The sequence below is a fragment of the Camelus bactrianus genome, chromosome 17, assembly GCF_048773025.1.
Source record: "Camelus bactrianus isolate YW-2024 breed Bactrian camel chromosome 17, ASM4877302v1, whole genome shotgun sequence".
Taxonomy (NCBI): Eukaryota; Metazoa; Chordata; class Mammalia; order Artiodactyla; family Camelidae; genus Camelus; species Camelus bactrianus.
The window spans coordinates 21,246,023-21,261,380 of record NC_133555.1 but is presented as its reverse complement, the minus strand read 5'-3'; the positions used below and the strand labels follow the sequence as shown (position 1 = coordinate 21,261,380).

The 15,358-nt window shown below is 39.0% G+C and overlaps 1 protein-coding gene and 1 non-coding gene across 18 annotated transcripts in view; both read right to left on the bottom strand.

Annotated features, from left to right (window-relative positions):
- The window catches only part of MAGI1 (membrane associated guanylate kinase, WW and PDZ domain containing 1), a 577,834-nt gene that overhangs the window by 322,130 nt on the left and 240,346 nt on the right, over positions 1-15,358 (bottom strand). The gene's annotated exons all lie outside the window — the stretch shown is intronic.
- On the bottom strand, positions 4,665-4,739 carry TRNAD-AUC (transfer RNA aspartic acid (anticodon AUC)). Its single transcript has one exon. It is a non-coding gene; the product is annotated as a tRNA-Asp (tRNA).

Genomic DNA, 15,358 nt, shown 5'->3' with positions numbered 1-15,358 from the left:
CTGAGTCTTGAGGAAATTTTTCCCCTTTAAATTACTTTGCTTCCTAGCAGAAAATAACCATGTAAATCAATTAGGCAAAAGAGCTCTGGCCAACCTTTTCAGGAATAAAATGAATTCAGTCTTAGCCTAAAGATAGAGGCCACAAATCTAAGAGGAAAAATAGACTCTAGAGAGGAAAAGCTCCTGCCTTTCTTTTCATTGTCTCTATGCTAGGATCACAGTCTGGCTGTTTGGCACTTGGCAGCCAAACAGAACACACATGCAGGTGGTATTTGGTCACTTTGATTTAAAAGACACAAAAACTTGTGACTGCTTTGTACAGGCACACTTCTTATTTGACTGATTCCTAGGGATGCTAATAAACATCACCTCGCAGAGAATCCAACTTTCGTTCCTCTTCTCATATCTTCAAGAACTGCCTGTATTCCCAGAATTTGCCATGCGATAAAGACAGGGAGAAGGAAAAGGGTCTGAATTACTCCAGTATCCCAGCCCTAGACTCTAACATCAAGCTGCTCTCTGCTGCCTTCTAGAGGAGACCGATATTACAGCAGGGAAAGAAGACATAATGCTTACACATCATCACATACTTATTATTCACTTATTTCTGCTGACTTAAGAACAAGAATGTGAAATTGATTTAAAATGAGGATTTCTTAAAAAAAACATTCAAAACTCTTCTGAGACGTAGGCTTTTTATACTTCGACTACAATGAGGAAATCATGCAATAATCTTGTCACAGACTATACAGCACATTTAAGCATAGTTTCAACATAGTGAACCCATTACCCCATCTCTCCAGGTCTGGTCCACTTCCTGGAGTTCACACATCCACTAAATGAAGGTGGTACCCTATCTATGCTCTCTAGGAAGTGTCTCTTAAGTTCTAAAAAAGTATGCCTCAGTGATTCTTGAATTCACTGATTAGAAACTTAAATGAAAGAAAGAAGCCAGGTATAAAACATTAGGGAATGGTGAGGACTGTGACAAACTGAAGATCTCATGTCCCTTAAAGGGGTGAAGATCTACTTAGTTCTTGCTGATTATGTGGCCCCAGGGTTACAAAATCACCTGATTTTTTTTAAAGAAAAATCCCCCCCAAAAGTATGTAAAATCTCCATAATTTAGATGTTTAAATTACCACAAAACACCATATTGGGGAAAAGAAATCATGACAAGAAATTGGATTTAGCCCACCAGAGCAGACAGCTCTTCTATAAGATCATCTGTCGATGGAAACTGCAAACCAAGAGAAAAAAGACAAGGAAAACTCATCCATCTCTCCTAAAATGAGATTCATCCTATCAAAAACCCATCTGGTTAATAGGGACAGATGTAGCACATGTGGTAATTTGAAGACTACTTAAATCTTCAGCCAGTCCCTTAGTTGGGTGTTTCATCTTAATTTTGAAAGAAAATAGCTTTATATGGCATATTAAAGCATAAATAAATCACTCGAATAGTCTGGGCTATTTCTTTCCCTGCTGGCTCAGTCCAAAAACTCAATAGAGAGTCAGATGGACACTCCCAAGGAGGAAGAGGTGGCAGTGGAACAGCCTTCAGTTGGCAGGAGGCCATGTCGCCACTGCTGTTACCAGTCCTTTTCCAAGGAAGGGCACTGCACGTCTGCTTAAACAGAAAAGTCCCAGCCATGATTCCTACTGTTAGTTTTTCACATCTTGCGTCTGATTTCAACTCCAATCTACTCTACCTATTGGCATAATGGCTCCTTCTCACATCCATTTATCTTTTTCAAAAATGACTACATACTCTCAGTCCATTTTCTCCAAGGCTGACAGAGCAAGGCATGGAGAAGAGATTTAGCAAATGAGGATGAGCTGGCAAGATGCCAACTCGTTTTCATTTGCAGGTTAAATGCACTGTCTTATCTACATAACCTTTACTATCATTAGTCAAATCTCTATTTCAGCAAGCAGCCTGGAAAACTCCTTAGCGACTGTTTCCAACTCAAATATATGACCTTTGAAGACTCCTGAAGGAAGCAGAATTGCTAAAATTTAATAAAAAGATCCAATCCTTTGAAATATATTTATGCATTTACTAGAAATTCCCAGGGAACTAAATCCAGTATCATATCTGGATTAACAGCTCTGGGAAAAAACGAGTGTCTGGGAAAGAGACAGACAGAGAGCAAGAGAACAAATCCTAAAATTACCCTACTGACCACTGTGATTCACAGGAGAGTTTCTCTCTACATACTAAAGAATATATGAACCTGTGCATATGGTTAAGTTACTTGAAAATCTGGCCAAATCTTTATTGATCCTTTAAAAATAAATTATTCCTGAAGGAGATACAAAGTCAAATTTAAAGACCTAGGGATGTCATTTAACCTCCAAAGATTTCTTCAGATCCTTACTGGAATTGTGTTACATTCCCAGAATATAATATTTTCCTTGAAAAATGAATGGATGATTGCTGTACACCTGAAACTAACACTGTAAATCAACTACATTTCAATAAAAAAATAAAATTAAAAAACAAAAGAAAATGCAAGAATGAGAGCCAGGCAGACTGCTTCGTTTATAATTTCACTGTTTCAATTGCTGTCTGCAAGTGTTCTAATAATAGGCAGATGAAAGCAGAATTTATGTATTGTTTTGGTCTCTCATTTAAAGTGGATAAAACTCACTTTTTAAAGTATTAAAAAAAAAAAAGGACAGAAGATTAAGAGACTATATAAATGCTGGAAATGACACCTAAGGTTATGTAAGACAGCAAGAGGAACCCAGGGGCCAGTAAGTGGAATCGGTGGGATTCTGTGGACTTGCTGTATCATGTAGACAGTATAAATCAGAGTAATCAATAATATTGTCAAAGGGTCAAGGGCAGTCTGAAGACTCCACGGATGCTCACAGACAGCACTGAATTTGGGATCTACGGCTCTTGCTATGGATCACTCCGACTCAGCAGAAAATCCCTGAGCTGGTGTAAAAATACACCCCCCCCCCCGAGAGCAGCAAATCAATCGTGATTATTATCAACAGCCTACAAAAGACCAAAAAAAAAGAACACGTGATGACCAAAGTGTCTAAATCACAGGTTTACACTGAAACGAGCACTCATCCTGTCCAGAGCCTCCGAGCAGACGTATAACAGTTTCGTTGTGCTAGTTTACCCGACGTCTCTGATAGGAAGGTACACTCACTACACACAGGTACTCCACATGCACACACACACACCCCCAAACACACCCACCCAAACACACCCACAAAGCCAGTAACTCACGATTCACCTTCCACTGAGGGTGCCTTTTAGGTAGTTATGATGATCAACTGATAATGACACTAACGACTGATGAAGACACGAATAATATTTTCTGAGCGTCAGACACCATACAAGGTACATTACGTACATCACCCTGACACTGAATCCTCGCATGAATCCTAAGAAGTTAGTGCAAATACCATCCCCACTGTACAGGTACAGAGAGCAATGCTTAGAGAGCTTAATGAGCTTGTCAAGGCTACCCACCCAGGAAATTAAGACGCTGAGATCTGAACCTGGAAAGCCTGACTCGCATGCCTGGGTTTCTTAAGGCCATGCCCACTACATCAAGCGCAAGAACAACAGTGGCTGTTCTGCACAGGCTTCTGTTGTTACGTGTCAATAACAAAAACCACAGCAACAGCAGGCATCACGTATGGAGCACTTACAAGAGATCAGGTACCACGTCAAACATTTTACATCATCTCATTTACTTTTAAGAGATGAGTCTCAGAAGCCCTGTGTTCATGTTTTGAGATGATGCATGCATGTTTTCCCTTTTACAAAAGCACAACACAGCCCAGAACACCCTTCTCATTCAATAAATCCTTTTTTATAGAAAGCAAGTAAGGGCTTTGGAGCCTAACAGATCAGGTTGTGACTTGGGGCTGCCTGGCGAATTTGTCGAGCAGACTTTGGCAAATTCTAGTCTCTGAGCCTCTCTGTCCTCATCTGTGAAATGAAGGTTCCAGTTTCTTTTCCCAGAACTCTTCGGAGGTTTACATAGGATGTGAGGGTGTGTGTGGATTGCCCAGGGCCGGGCATGGTAAGTGCGCGGGGCCACTTTCTTGTTCAGGACAAGACCTGCAATCAAACTGCTTCCTGGGCTCTCAACCCTTTTAATGAATTCCATTCTACACAAATTGTCTTCAAATTCATTATCCGGCTTTCCCTGGGTTCTGCCGAGTTGGCAAACTTCTCTGTCCCCGCATGGACGAAAACCCATAACATTTGTCATACAGAGAACAGACTCAAGAAGTGGCTGCTAATTGAGGAAACCTGCTGATCAACAATACGTCTGGGAAAAGTCTGTCAACAAACTCTGAAACATCTGCCTGCATACAAGCCTGAAAACAGACACGAAAATTAGCTTTTGAAGTGGGTAAATAGGTAGGAGGGTAAAATAATATCTTACCAATCTCTAGGAAAAAGACTGCTATCTGCTTGCTACATACAAAGATAACCGCACAGCATCCTGAATGGTGGATGCGCACTGGAATACAAACATGAGTCACACCATCCCATTACCACCACTCCAATTTTCCTGAGATCACATGTTCAAATAAATAGCATACCCTTTTTTCTTTCTTTTTAAAAAATTTTGGAGGAGGAATTAGGTGTTTTAATTTACTGATTTACTTATTCTTTTTTTTCATGGAGGTACTGGGGATTGAACCCAGGACCTCATGCATGATAGGTATGCACTCTCCCACTGAGCTATAAAACCTCCCCTAAATAGTATATCTTTGTTCCTGTGGTAATAATATTCATATCCTGGCATAAAAAGTTCTATCCTTTCAAAATCCATCCATTCATTCAATTGCACATCAATTTCTTCTATTTGCCTGGTACCACTGGACACACCAGGGATACGGTCTAGAAGACCCCTAAGAGTTTGTCCATCCAGTTATTCATATGCTGCCATCCCCCTTATGAGTCAACCAATAAAAATGTTTCTGAAGCAGACCGAGTTTCTGCCAGTATCTAGAAACTCTAAAAAACACTTCCACCAGTTTCATTAAGGCTTTTGTTAAAATGAGTATTTTTTTCTCCTGTCCCTAGGGTTTACTGAGAATATATTCATTTTCTCATATTGGTTCTTTAATCCTGAGTGGGATACATTTTAATGTAAGAAAAGAAAGTCTGCAAAGAATTAATTTACACATAAGAAAAATCCATATTCACCAAGACACCGTTATTGTGTGCGAGTTTTTTCCTTCTACTTCTTAAAAAAAAGACACTTCACATCCTTTATCAGAATCCTGGTAAGGGGATGCACTGGGGTTTTGTGGGGTTTTTTTAACAACTCTTTCAAATTGTTCATTATATGACAAATCAGTTTCTAGGAGAGGCCAAGAGCACCTTGAGCATCCACCCACAGAGAAAAGAAGGAGCACTGACTTTGGAAAATGCTTACAATCGTTTCTTCATGGCAGGGTACTGGCAGTTCATTTTCAAGTGTCAGAATTAAATGTCCTACATCAGACAATTTCGGACCAGAGGAATAGGACAGAATCATAGACCATCCAGCCCAGGGGCTCCCAAAACACACCCCACAGAACTAGTTTGCCCAGGTCAGAGGATGGAGCTCCACTGGTCAAATCCTGTTACTGGGCTTCCCCCTCATTCAGAGGGCCCAGAAGAATGACTGGCACACAGTGAGTGCTCAGCAAAGACGTGCTAATAAATGAAACGGACAAGTCAGGCATGACCAGGAACGGGAGCAGAAAGCATGGTGGCTCTTGGTCTTTAATGAATGGGATGGATGAGAATGAAATCTTATGTAGCTGACAGTCTGAATGCCAAGCTTCCAATGGTCCAGGGAAAATACTAACAAAAAAAGGTTGAATTAAAAAAAATAGATACAGCATTTCTTGTATTCCATGAGCTTAACTTCAATCATAAGAACGACTATCAGGAAATAAGTTAAAATTTTAAAAAGTAAGAAAAAAATGTGCTCAAGTGTTAACAGTGAAATCCCTGAGGGGTAGGATTTTATAGCTGATTTATTTTTTTAAACATCTTAAAAATTGTGATTACATATATATATATATATATATGTAAAATTATGTGATTATATATATGCATATGTATATATATATAAACATTAAATTAGCCAATTTAGCCATTTTTAAATATAAAATTGGATGGCATTATTTATATTCACAATGTTGTACAACAATCACCACTATCTATTTCCTAAACTGTTTCAATTATGTCTCAGTAAAACTGGAGGGGGGTGCTTTTTCATCACTTCAAACTGAAATTCTACAATTATTAAGCAATAATTCCAAATTCCCTCCCTCTTCCCACCCCTGGTAACCTCTAGTCTACTTTCTGTCTCGATGAATGTATCTTATTCTAAAGCATTCATAGAAGCGGGATCCTATAATATAGGCCCCTTTGTGTCTGGCTTATTTCAATTAGCATAATGTTTTCTAGGTTCCTCTACAACTGGTATGTTTAAAAAACTTATTTTCGTATATTTGAATTTTTTTTTTTTACAGTGGAAAGGTGATATATGGGAAATCACCAGGCTTTTGTGTTTTAATAATGAGTGATAAACACTGATGCAGAAGAGTAAAGGGGAATCATCCCAAACAGAAAGAACAGAGCAGACAAGGGGCAGGGGCTGGACGGTCTCCCACTGTGAAATCAACCTAACAGAGAACAGACACAACCCACAGAATCTGCAGAGCGCTTACCTCCAGATCCACTCCACTGACAAAAGCACAGAGCATATTACTTACAATCGAAGCCCTGATTTTGCAGGCAAGCATGTTTTGCATGATTTGGCAGGTTACAAATGAACACAAGAAGACAGCAACTGTCAAGTTCCTTAGGTAACCAGGCAGAACCAAATATAATTCCTTACCTGAAAAACAAAAACACATAACACATATTAAAATTCAACCGGTATAATTTTACAGCTTTCTCAGACATTTAGGCCCCATGTTTAATCAATTATTTCTTCTTCTTGTGGAAGGCTGCTGGCAATGGCAAGTGGATACTAAATTCTTAATGCATTGCACCTTTTCCCCTGAATTCACAACTCTTTTGATAGAAATGTCCCCACCTAGGAAATATATTTGATAAGTACTCCTAACACAAGTGCAATTAGTCATTTCCAGGACACAATAATGACATAATCAAATGAGCCATTCACTCTCACTTGAAATCCCAGCTAACACTGAATTCATTCACTCACTAGTTGAATATCCATCCATTCACTCATCACAACATGTCCTGAACACTACCTAAATCCATCGATAATCCACAGAGAAAAAGCATGATTCCAGCCACCAAAGACTTTAGACTCTAACGTAGAAATAAATTATGTTCAAGCCTCTTCCCTCTTTGCTAGTAAATTCCTGAAAAATAATTACATTAGTTTCTACTTCTTCTGCATACTTAGTCACTGACTCAGTAAGTATAATCAGAACAAGCGTGGTAGGAACACACAATACAACAGTCAACAGAAGCCTAGTCTTGGCCCTCCGGGAACTTACAGTCCAGTAGCAAATACAGATGTTCTAAGCTCATGTGATGGAATCGTGCAACAGGGAGATCTAGTCTGGGCTAGGAGAAGGTCTCCTTATGATGCAATGTCAATTGAGATCTAAAGGATTAACAGGACTTAAAGGCAGCATCATTTAGATGGATGGAAGTGGTTCTCAAAGTGTGGTCAGGGGATCCATAAGTATTCCCAAAACCTTTCAGGAGATCCACAAGCTCAAAATCATTTCCTAATAATACTCACACAAAAATGCCCTTTTCACTCTCATCTTTTTTACAAGTATACAGCGGTGTTTTCCAGAGGCTACGTGACAAGTGACATCACAACAGAATGAAGGCAGAAGCAATGATGAGACAGCAGTTGTCTTCTATTCAACCAAACCAGAAAGAAGTTGGCAAAAACATAAAGGACTGCTATTAATTTTTTTAAATTCCTCAATTTCAACTTCTAAAAAGGTGAATATACAAGAAACAAAGCCTTTTTTGCACTCTCAAATATATTTATGAGTTTTAAGGAGTAAACTATGGACTTTAGTTAAGTAATATATTGATATTGGTTCATCCATGGTAACAAAAACACACACTAACACAAGAAATTAATAATAAGAGAAACTGAAGGGTAAGTGGGAAAAGGATATGAGGAACTCTATATATTTTCTGGGCGATTTTTCTGTACACCTAAAGCTGCTCTAAAAATTAAAGTCTATTAAAGAGAGAGTGTGTGTCTCATACCACATACAAAAATAAACTCAAAATGGATTAAAGACCTAAAGACGGGAAACTATAAAGCTAGAAGAAAACACAGGCAGAACACTCCTTGACATGAATTGTAGCAATTTTCTTTTTTAGATCTGTCTCCTAAGGCAAAGGAAACAGAAACACAAATAAACAAATGGGACCTAATTAGACTAAAAAGCTTTGGCACAGTAAAGAATACCATTGACAAAATGAAGACAATGTACTGAATAGGAAAAAATATTTGCAAATGATATGATCAATAAGGGGTTAATATTCAAAATATATTAACAGCTCATACAACTCAACAGCAAAAAAACCCAAAAAACAAAAAACAAAATAAGAAAAAAACCTGATTTTAAAATGGGCAGAAGACCTAAACAGACATGTTTCCAAAGAAGACATACAGATGGCTAACGGGCACATGAAAAGATGTTCTATATCATTAATCATCAGAGAAATGCAAATCAAAGCCACAATGAGATAGCACCTCACACCCGTCAGAATGGCTGTCATCAAAAAGACCACAAATAACAAATATTGGTGAGGATGTGGAGAAAAGGGAACTCTTGTACACTGTTTGTGGGAATGTAAATTGGTGCAGCCACTGTGGAAAACAGTATGGAGGTTCTTCAAAAAACTAAAAATAGAACTACCATACAATCCAGTAATTCCACTGCTGGGTATATGTATCTGAAGAAAACAAAAACACTAATTCAAAAAGATACATGCAACACAATGTTCATAGCAGCATTATTTACAACAGCGAAGATATGGAAGCAATGTAAGGGTCCATCAACAGATGAATGGATAAAAAAGATGTTACACACACATATACATTCTATGACATACTATTCAGCTATACAAAAGGAAATTTTGCCATTTGCAACAACATGGATGAATCTACAAGGTATTATAAGGTGAAGTATGTCAGAGAAAAACAAATACTATTGTTACCACTTATATGTGGAATCTTAAAAATAAAGCAAAGTAGTGACTATAACAAAGAAGAAACAGACTCACAGATACAGAGAACAAACTGGTAGTTACCAGAGGGAAGGGGGAAAGGACAAGATGGGGGCAGAGGACTGAGAGGTACAAGATACTCTGTATAAAACAGATAAGCAACAAGAATAATAAACACAGCACAGGGAATGTAGCCTACATTTTATCATAACTATAAATGGCACATAATCTATAAAAATTTTGAATCACTATGTTGTACCCCTGAAACTAATACTGCAAATCAACTATACCTCAATAAAAAGAGAGAGAGAGAGAGAGAATAAATAGTGCTCACATCAAAAAGTTTGAGAACCAATCACCTATTAATAAAGAATGTAAGCTATGTAAGGAGGTGGGCAGAGAATCCTGTGAGCAGAGTGTCGAATGACCAAGATGAGAGGTGGTGGTACATAGAACTGATGTGTGGCTGTCAAAAAAAAAAGCTGTCAACAAGATAAAGCCTTGGCAGCATGACTACCAGAAACAGGACTTCTCCTCTTTCCTAAAATAATGGTAGCTAAGAGGGACAAGGAAAACAAAAAATCTCAGAGAAAATCAGACAAGCCAGGAATGTATGTACCTTAGTAGCAGAATTTAGATACCAAATTTTTTCAGGTCTTGAATCCTTATCAAGATTAGGAGAATTAAGATTTGGTTGTTTTAATCTGTGCCAGGTAACTTGAAAATGTCCTCAAAGAATCCACTAAAGTTACCTTCTCCTGCGGCAAAGAGAAGGAAATTGAAGCAATGCGCATAGGGACTTTCCGATGCTCAAGTTCAAGTCTTCTGAACATGATTAATGCAACGCCTGGGGCAGGGTGGGAGCCTTTAGATCTTTTGGCTCTCTTCTGGGTTAGGGTTTTTAAAAACTGAGCAATAACCCCCAGAGAGTGCAAGGGAAACGCAATTAGCGAAATGCAGTTCTCAGACACAGGATGATATAAATTTGTAGCTGCTGCTTTATACTGCTACACAGTACGGGGCAGGCTAGGTTCAGCCGTCCGTTCATTCTTTCAACTGACATTTATTAAATACTGACTGGTGTGCCAGATCTGACTTCAAAGACCTGGTGGTCAAATTGGAGGAACTGATTTTTTTTTTAAAAAAAGACCACAATTACAGTTTGATATATGTTACAAGAGAGATCAAGAGAGGATGCTAGAAGGGGGGCCCAAAGGAAGGACAACACGAAGAACCTATCTTCTTGCAGGAGATGTCAAAATGGAGGCCTAGTGGACGAGGAATAACTGGCCAGGTTAGGAGCAGAGGCTGAAATGCACAACAGTGTTAAAACTGGGGGAGGGGAGGCACATGTGCAAAAGTGCAGACGCAACACAGAATCCCGAAGCAGCCCTCGGAAGAGGGACTAAACAGAGGACAGTGGATGTGATGGCACAGAGGTTTGATGGATTCAGAGACATTTTGGAATAGCACTGATGGGGCTCAGGGCATGACAGATGGTGTGGAATTCTAGACAGGAACACAGCATAAGCAGCTGATTCTCTACAGCAGAAGAGCTGATGGGCTGCTAAGACTTGGTTGTGCAAGAGTGGAAGGCACTGGGGTGCAGCAGCCAGCCAAGTCTAGCAAAAGTGGTAAAGATTAAATGAAAAAATTCCCAATGCCTGTGAATGCCTGATACAGGTGGTCAGGAATGGCTGTTGTTTACTATCGTATAGAGCTCCTTATAACTGAGCATCAGGACAATATTTGTCCTGATCTTGTTCGATAAGATGAATTTGATTCTATTCTATGTAAAACATGACCAAAATCCACTGTAAAACTGTGCTGCAAGCCAATCATCTACTATGGGAAAGAGGGAGAAAGTTACACCCAGAAAGAGCTGGTGTGACTAAATCAGGTGTTGGCCAAGCAAACAAAGGGGAGGGTTCAAGCTATACTCTGGAATCTTGATTTTTAAATATATGTTTTGTTTTAGCCTCCTTACGCAAGGTCCAGGTGATGCAGACAGAGCTTCCTCCTTCCACCTGCTCCCTAATCTTGCAGGGAGGATTTAGAGTCAAAATGATTAAACCATGGGAGCCAGATCAGGAAGGCTTCAGCACCAATGAGGAAAATCCAGCCTCCTGGAGGCCAAGGCTCTGGTGAAGGACAGGAAGAAAAGGATGAGGTCCAGTGGTTGCTGAAGCTAAGATATATGCCATAAATTAAAATCAGAAGGCTGAAGCTTACAGGCAAACACAAGAACAAGATGAATGGGTCATCAGTAAAATGATGGTCAGGGACCATATAGCAAGCACCCTGTAATTCTGCAAAGTGTGCGGATGGAGACAGGGACAGAAATCTGGAGAAGCTGAAAGGGGTTCAACAGGTACACATCACAAAGAGGTTGGAAAAACAGGCTTTTAAAAAAGGGACTGAGGAACTGGGATTTATACACAGACAGGTTAGGAAAGGATCTTTAACACTGTTTCTCACGTAGAGATGCATTTTCCTATAAGACGATATCTTGCATTAACAACCAAATTAACAAATAAGATGAATGAAGACAATAAGTTCATTTATTTTATAAAAGATCTCACCACATAGGTCCTCTAAACGGTCATTTATTTAACAAAGCCTGTTTATACACATGTGAGAGAACTATGCAATGTAATTAGTGACTCTGAGAACCAGACTTTAGTTCAAAATTTGCTATGGAGCTCAGAATCTCTCCAAATGTGGTCCATGGACAGCCTCTACCTCTTTCACTTGAACTATTTGTGAAAAATGCCCAATTGAGGGCCCCTATTCAGATCCATTTCATTAGAATCTTTGAGTCACAAGAATGTATTTTTCACAAGCGCCCCTAAGGAATTTTACAAACACTGCACTTTGAAAGCCATCAAGGGAAAGCAAGTAGACCTTGAAGGAGGAGCTCTGACATACTCAACTGTTCTCAATCAACACAAGAAACAAAGTACTACTTGGAATTTTTGTAGGCAAAGAAAGAATTTTACAACAGGAGGTGTCATTGGATGTTAAAATGAGTTAACAAAGAAGGACCAGCTTATAAAAATGTCTGAAGCTTCTTTTATATAAAGATGCAGTGGAAACAAAATCGTGTATATAACAAAACAGAAACAGACTCACAGATATAGAGAACAAACATGGTTACCAGTGGGGAGAAGTGGGGGGGAGGAGGGAGGACAAGCTAGGGGTAGGGGATTAGAGGTACAAACTACTATGTATAAAGTAAATAAGCTACCAGGATCTATTGTACAGCACAGGGAATATAGCAAATATTTTAATAATAACTATTAATGGAGTATAACCTTTAAAACTGTGAATCATATAATACTGTACATGAAATATACCTCCCCCCAAAATGACTCAATGCCAATAAAAAACAAAGATGCAGTGGGCAAGTTATTTAACCTCTCTGAACCTCACTTTCCTTATCTTTACAATGAAGAATAAAAATAATGGCACAAACCTCTTAAAAGATCAACCGGCTAACACACAGGGCAACTACCTGATGGGTAAAAAAAAGCTATAGCTATTTGGATAAAACATCTGATTAAAATGGTGGATCTAGTCCTGCATTCATAAGAAGAGTGTCAATTACATTTCTGCCCTTAGCCCTGAGACTCTATGAAGGACCAGCAAGGATCCTTCAGCTGACAGCTTCTCACAAGGAAAGAGACAAACTGTCCTGCCCCCTGCTGGCCAATGGAGTATGAACAGAGAGAGAAAGAGATGTTTGCAGCATTGAGAGTCAGGCCAGAGAGGCTTCATTGTGTGGCAGGGTCAGCTTCAAAGAGCAAACAGTGTCTCTCTTTGTCTACTTTGATGTCTCTTTTCAATCTCAGATTACGATGTCACACTGACCTTCAGAGAAAAGGGCATTGTTCTACACGGCTCTGATAAGCTGCCTTCTAAAAAGCACTTTCCAAATGCTAGCAGTACTTCTTACCAAGAGGACAAGACGATGATTGTGTCACTTAATAGTGGCCTTAGGAAAAAGACACCGATGACACAGATGATTTCCAAATGTCACTGAAAGATGGTCTTTGCAAGTATCACTGAATCAAATGTGGACAGTGTATGTGTAAAGATGGATGTGCATGTGAATTTGTACATGCATGTGCAGTATTACATGTATTTTGTCCCTCACCAAAATACATACAAATTCTGCAATTAAGTTCACGTAACACTTTAATAGCTTGGGAAAATATATACAATATTTATAATCAAAAGACTTGATTGTTAACTAATTTTTTAAATTTCCTTCTTTGTTCTGTTCCATCTTTTACAAACACAGAATTCCTTATGAAGAACTTTTTAAAGGTATTTGTCTTCAAAGATACTTAAAGAGGTCTTTAAGATCTGGACTCAAAACTCAGCTTTTGTGGTTTACTTTAACACGATGTTAGGCAAGAGACTTAAACTCCTTAAGCTTCAAATTCTCTCCTCTAAGATGAGGAAATGCCTACTTAGGTTTCTTAGGAGTAAATGAAATAATGTGTAGGAAAGTGCTTTACAAATGGTAACCAATCACATAAATGTAATTGAAAGTCAAAATTAATCATGTAATTAATCCAAAATGGTTGCCTCCCCCCATACAATTTTAGAAATGGCCTTGCAAAGGTACAACTGCAATCTCAGAGATACGATTCTTAAGCATAGGGAATAACCAAGCTACTGGGGGGGGGGGGGTACCATGAAGGCATCTAGTCTTGGCTGAGGACAAGGCCCTGATGTGTCCCTGTGCTGACAAAGACTCTCTCCCTCACCAGACTTTAGGTGGGATCTTATTCTTGGTCTTGGTCCTCATCCTGTCTTTGGCCTGCCTAGACCCATTTTAGCAAAGAATCATACTCAGGTTTGATTCCTATCCCTGTTTTATTTGTGAAATAACCAATTATTAGAGACGTAAAGTAATTTGTACCAAGTTATAGAGCTGGCAAGTGACAGAGCCTGGAAGTAAACCCAAGCAGGCTGATCCTGAAGCCCATTCTTTTCACCACCACACACAACTCATTCCCTGGGAGCAAGTAATATCCAGGAGAAAGGAGTAAAAGGGAAACTGAAATTCCGGCAAAAGCAGGGGGGTCCCAGAACTACCAAGCCAGCCAGCCAACTCCAACCTCATAGGCACAGGAACTGATCACATGGATGCAGGCAATTTTTGAAAGGACACATAATATCTAACAGAATAAGTTAGTTTGCCCCCCACATTAGCTATAATTACACAGAATCTTTCTCATTGTTTTCCAAAAACTCCTCCCAGAGAAGGAAGGAGGAATGTTCCCTCCTTAATTCACTTGAAATCTTACACATGATGGCTCCTGCTATAAAACTGTAACTTTTGACCACTTACTTCAAAGCAGAAAAGCAAAATTCACATTTCCTACTTACCAATGAGAGAGAGAATTTTGACCATTACCACAAAGTAAATCAGGCAAATATGCCAGGATCTGATGTAAAAACAATGGTACATTAAAAATTAATTTCCATCCCTATTCAAGTGACAGTTCCAAGAGGCAAAAAAATAAAGGGCTAATTAGTGGTGAAATGGAAAAAATTAACTATTTAAAACATCTATCAAAGGCTTACTAATATTCAGGGCACCCGAAAACATAGTCACCCAAATTGATGCTCACTCGCTTGCTTTTGTCCTCAGAGTTTTACCCTCATCATTTTTCAAGAGCAAGGGAGTTACTTCACAAGCTTCTGAAATAAGCATTTTATTAGCTGTAGTTCATGATGCATTTTTTTTTATGTTGTTGAGTCTACCTTTTTATCAGCGCTATTGTGAAAGGAAATACCTTAAGGAAAACGGTTTTATATAAACCAGCTTTTCCCCCCAAAGGCAGTGTTAGTTTGAGGCAGCTAAAAGAAGTAAACCTTTGGAGGAGCCCCACTAGGTTTCAAATTCTTTACTCTCATTTGAAACCATCTATGCCAAGTTACAGATAAACATATGGCAAATTCCTAGTCAACCAATTTGGCCTTTATCTTGGAGGTTAAACCCATGTGGAGTACGTAGCAGTTGATTGCTTTTTCCCACGTTTAAAAGAGAGTTATCGTCCATATAAAGGAAGGTGGAGGTGAAGAACCAGTTAAACACCTATTACACCCCAAAACACA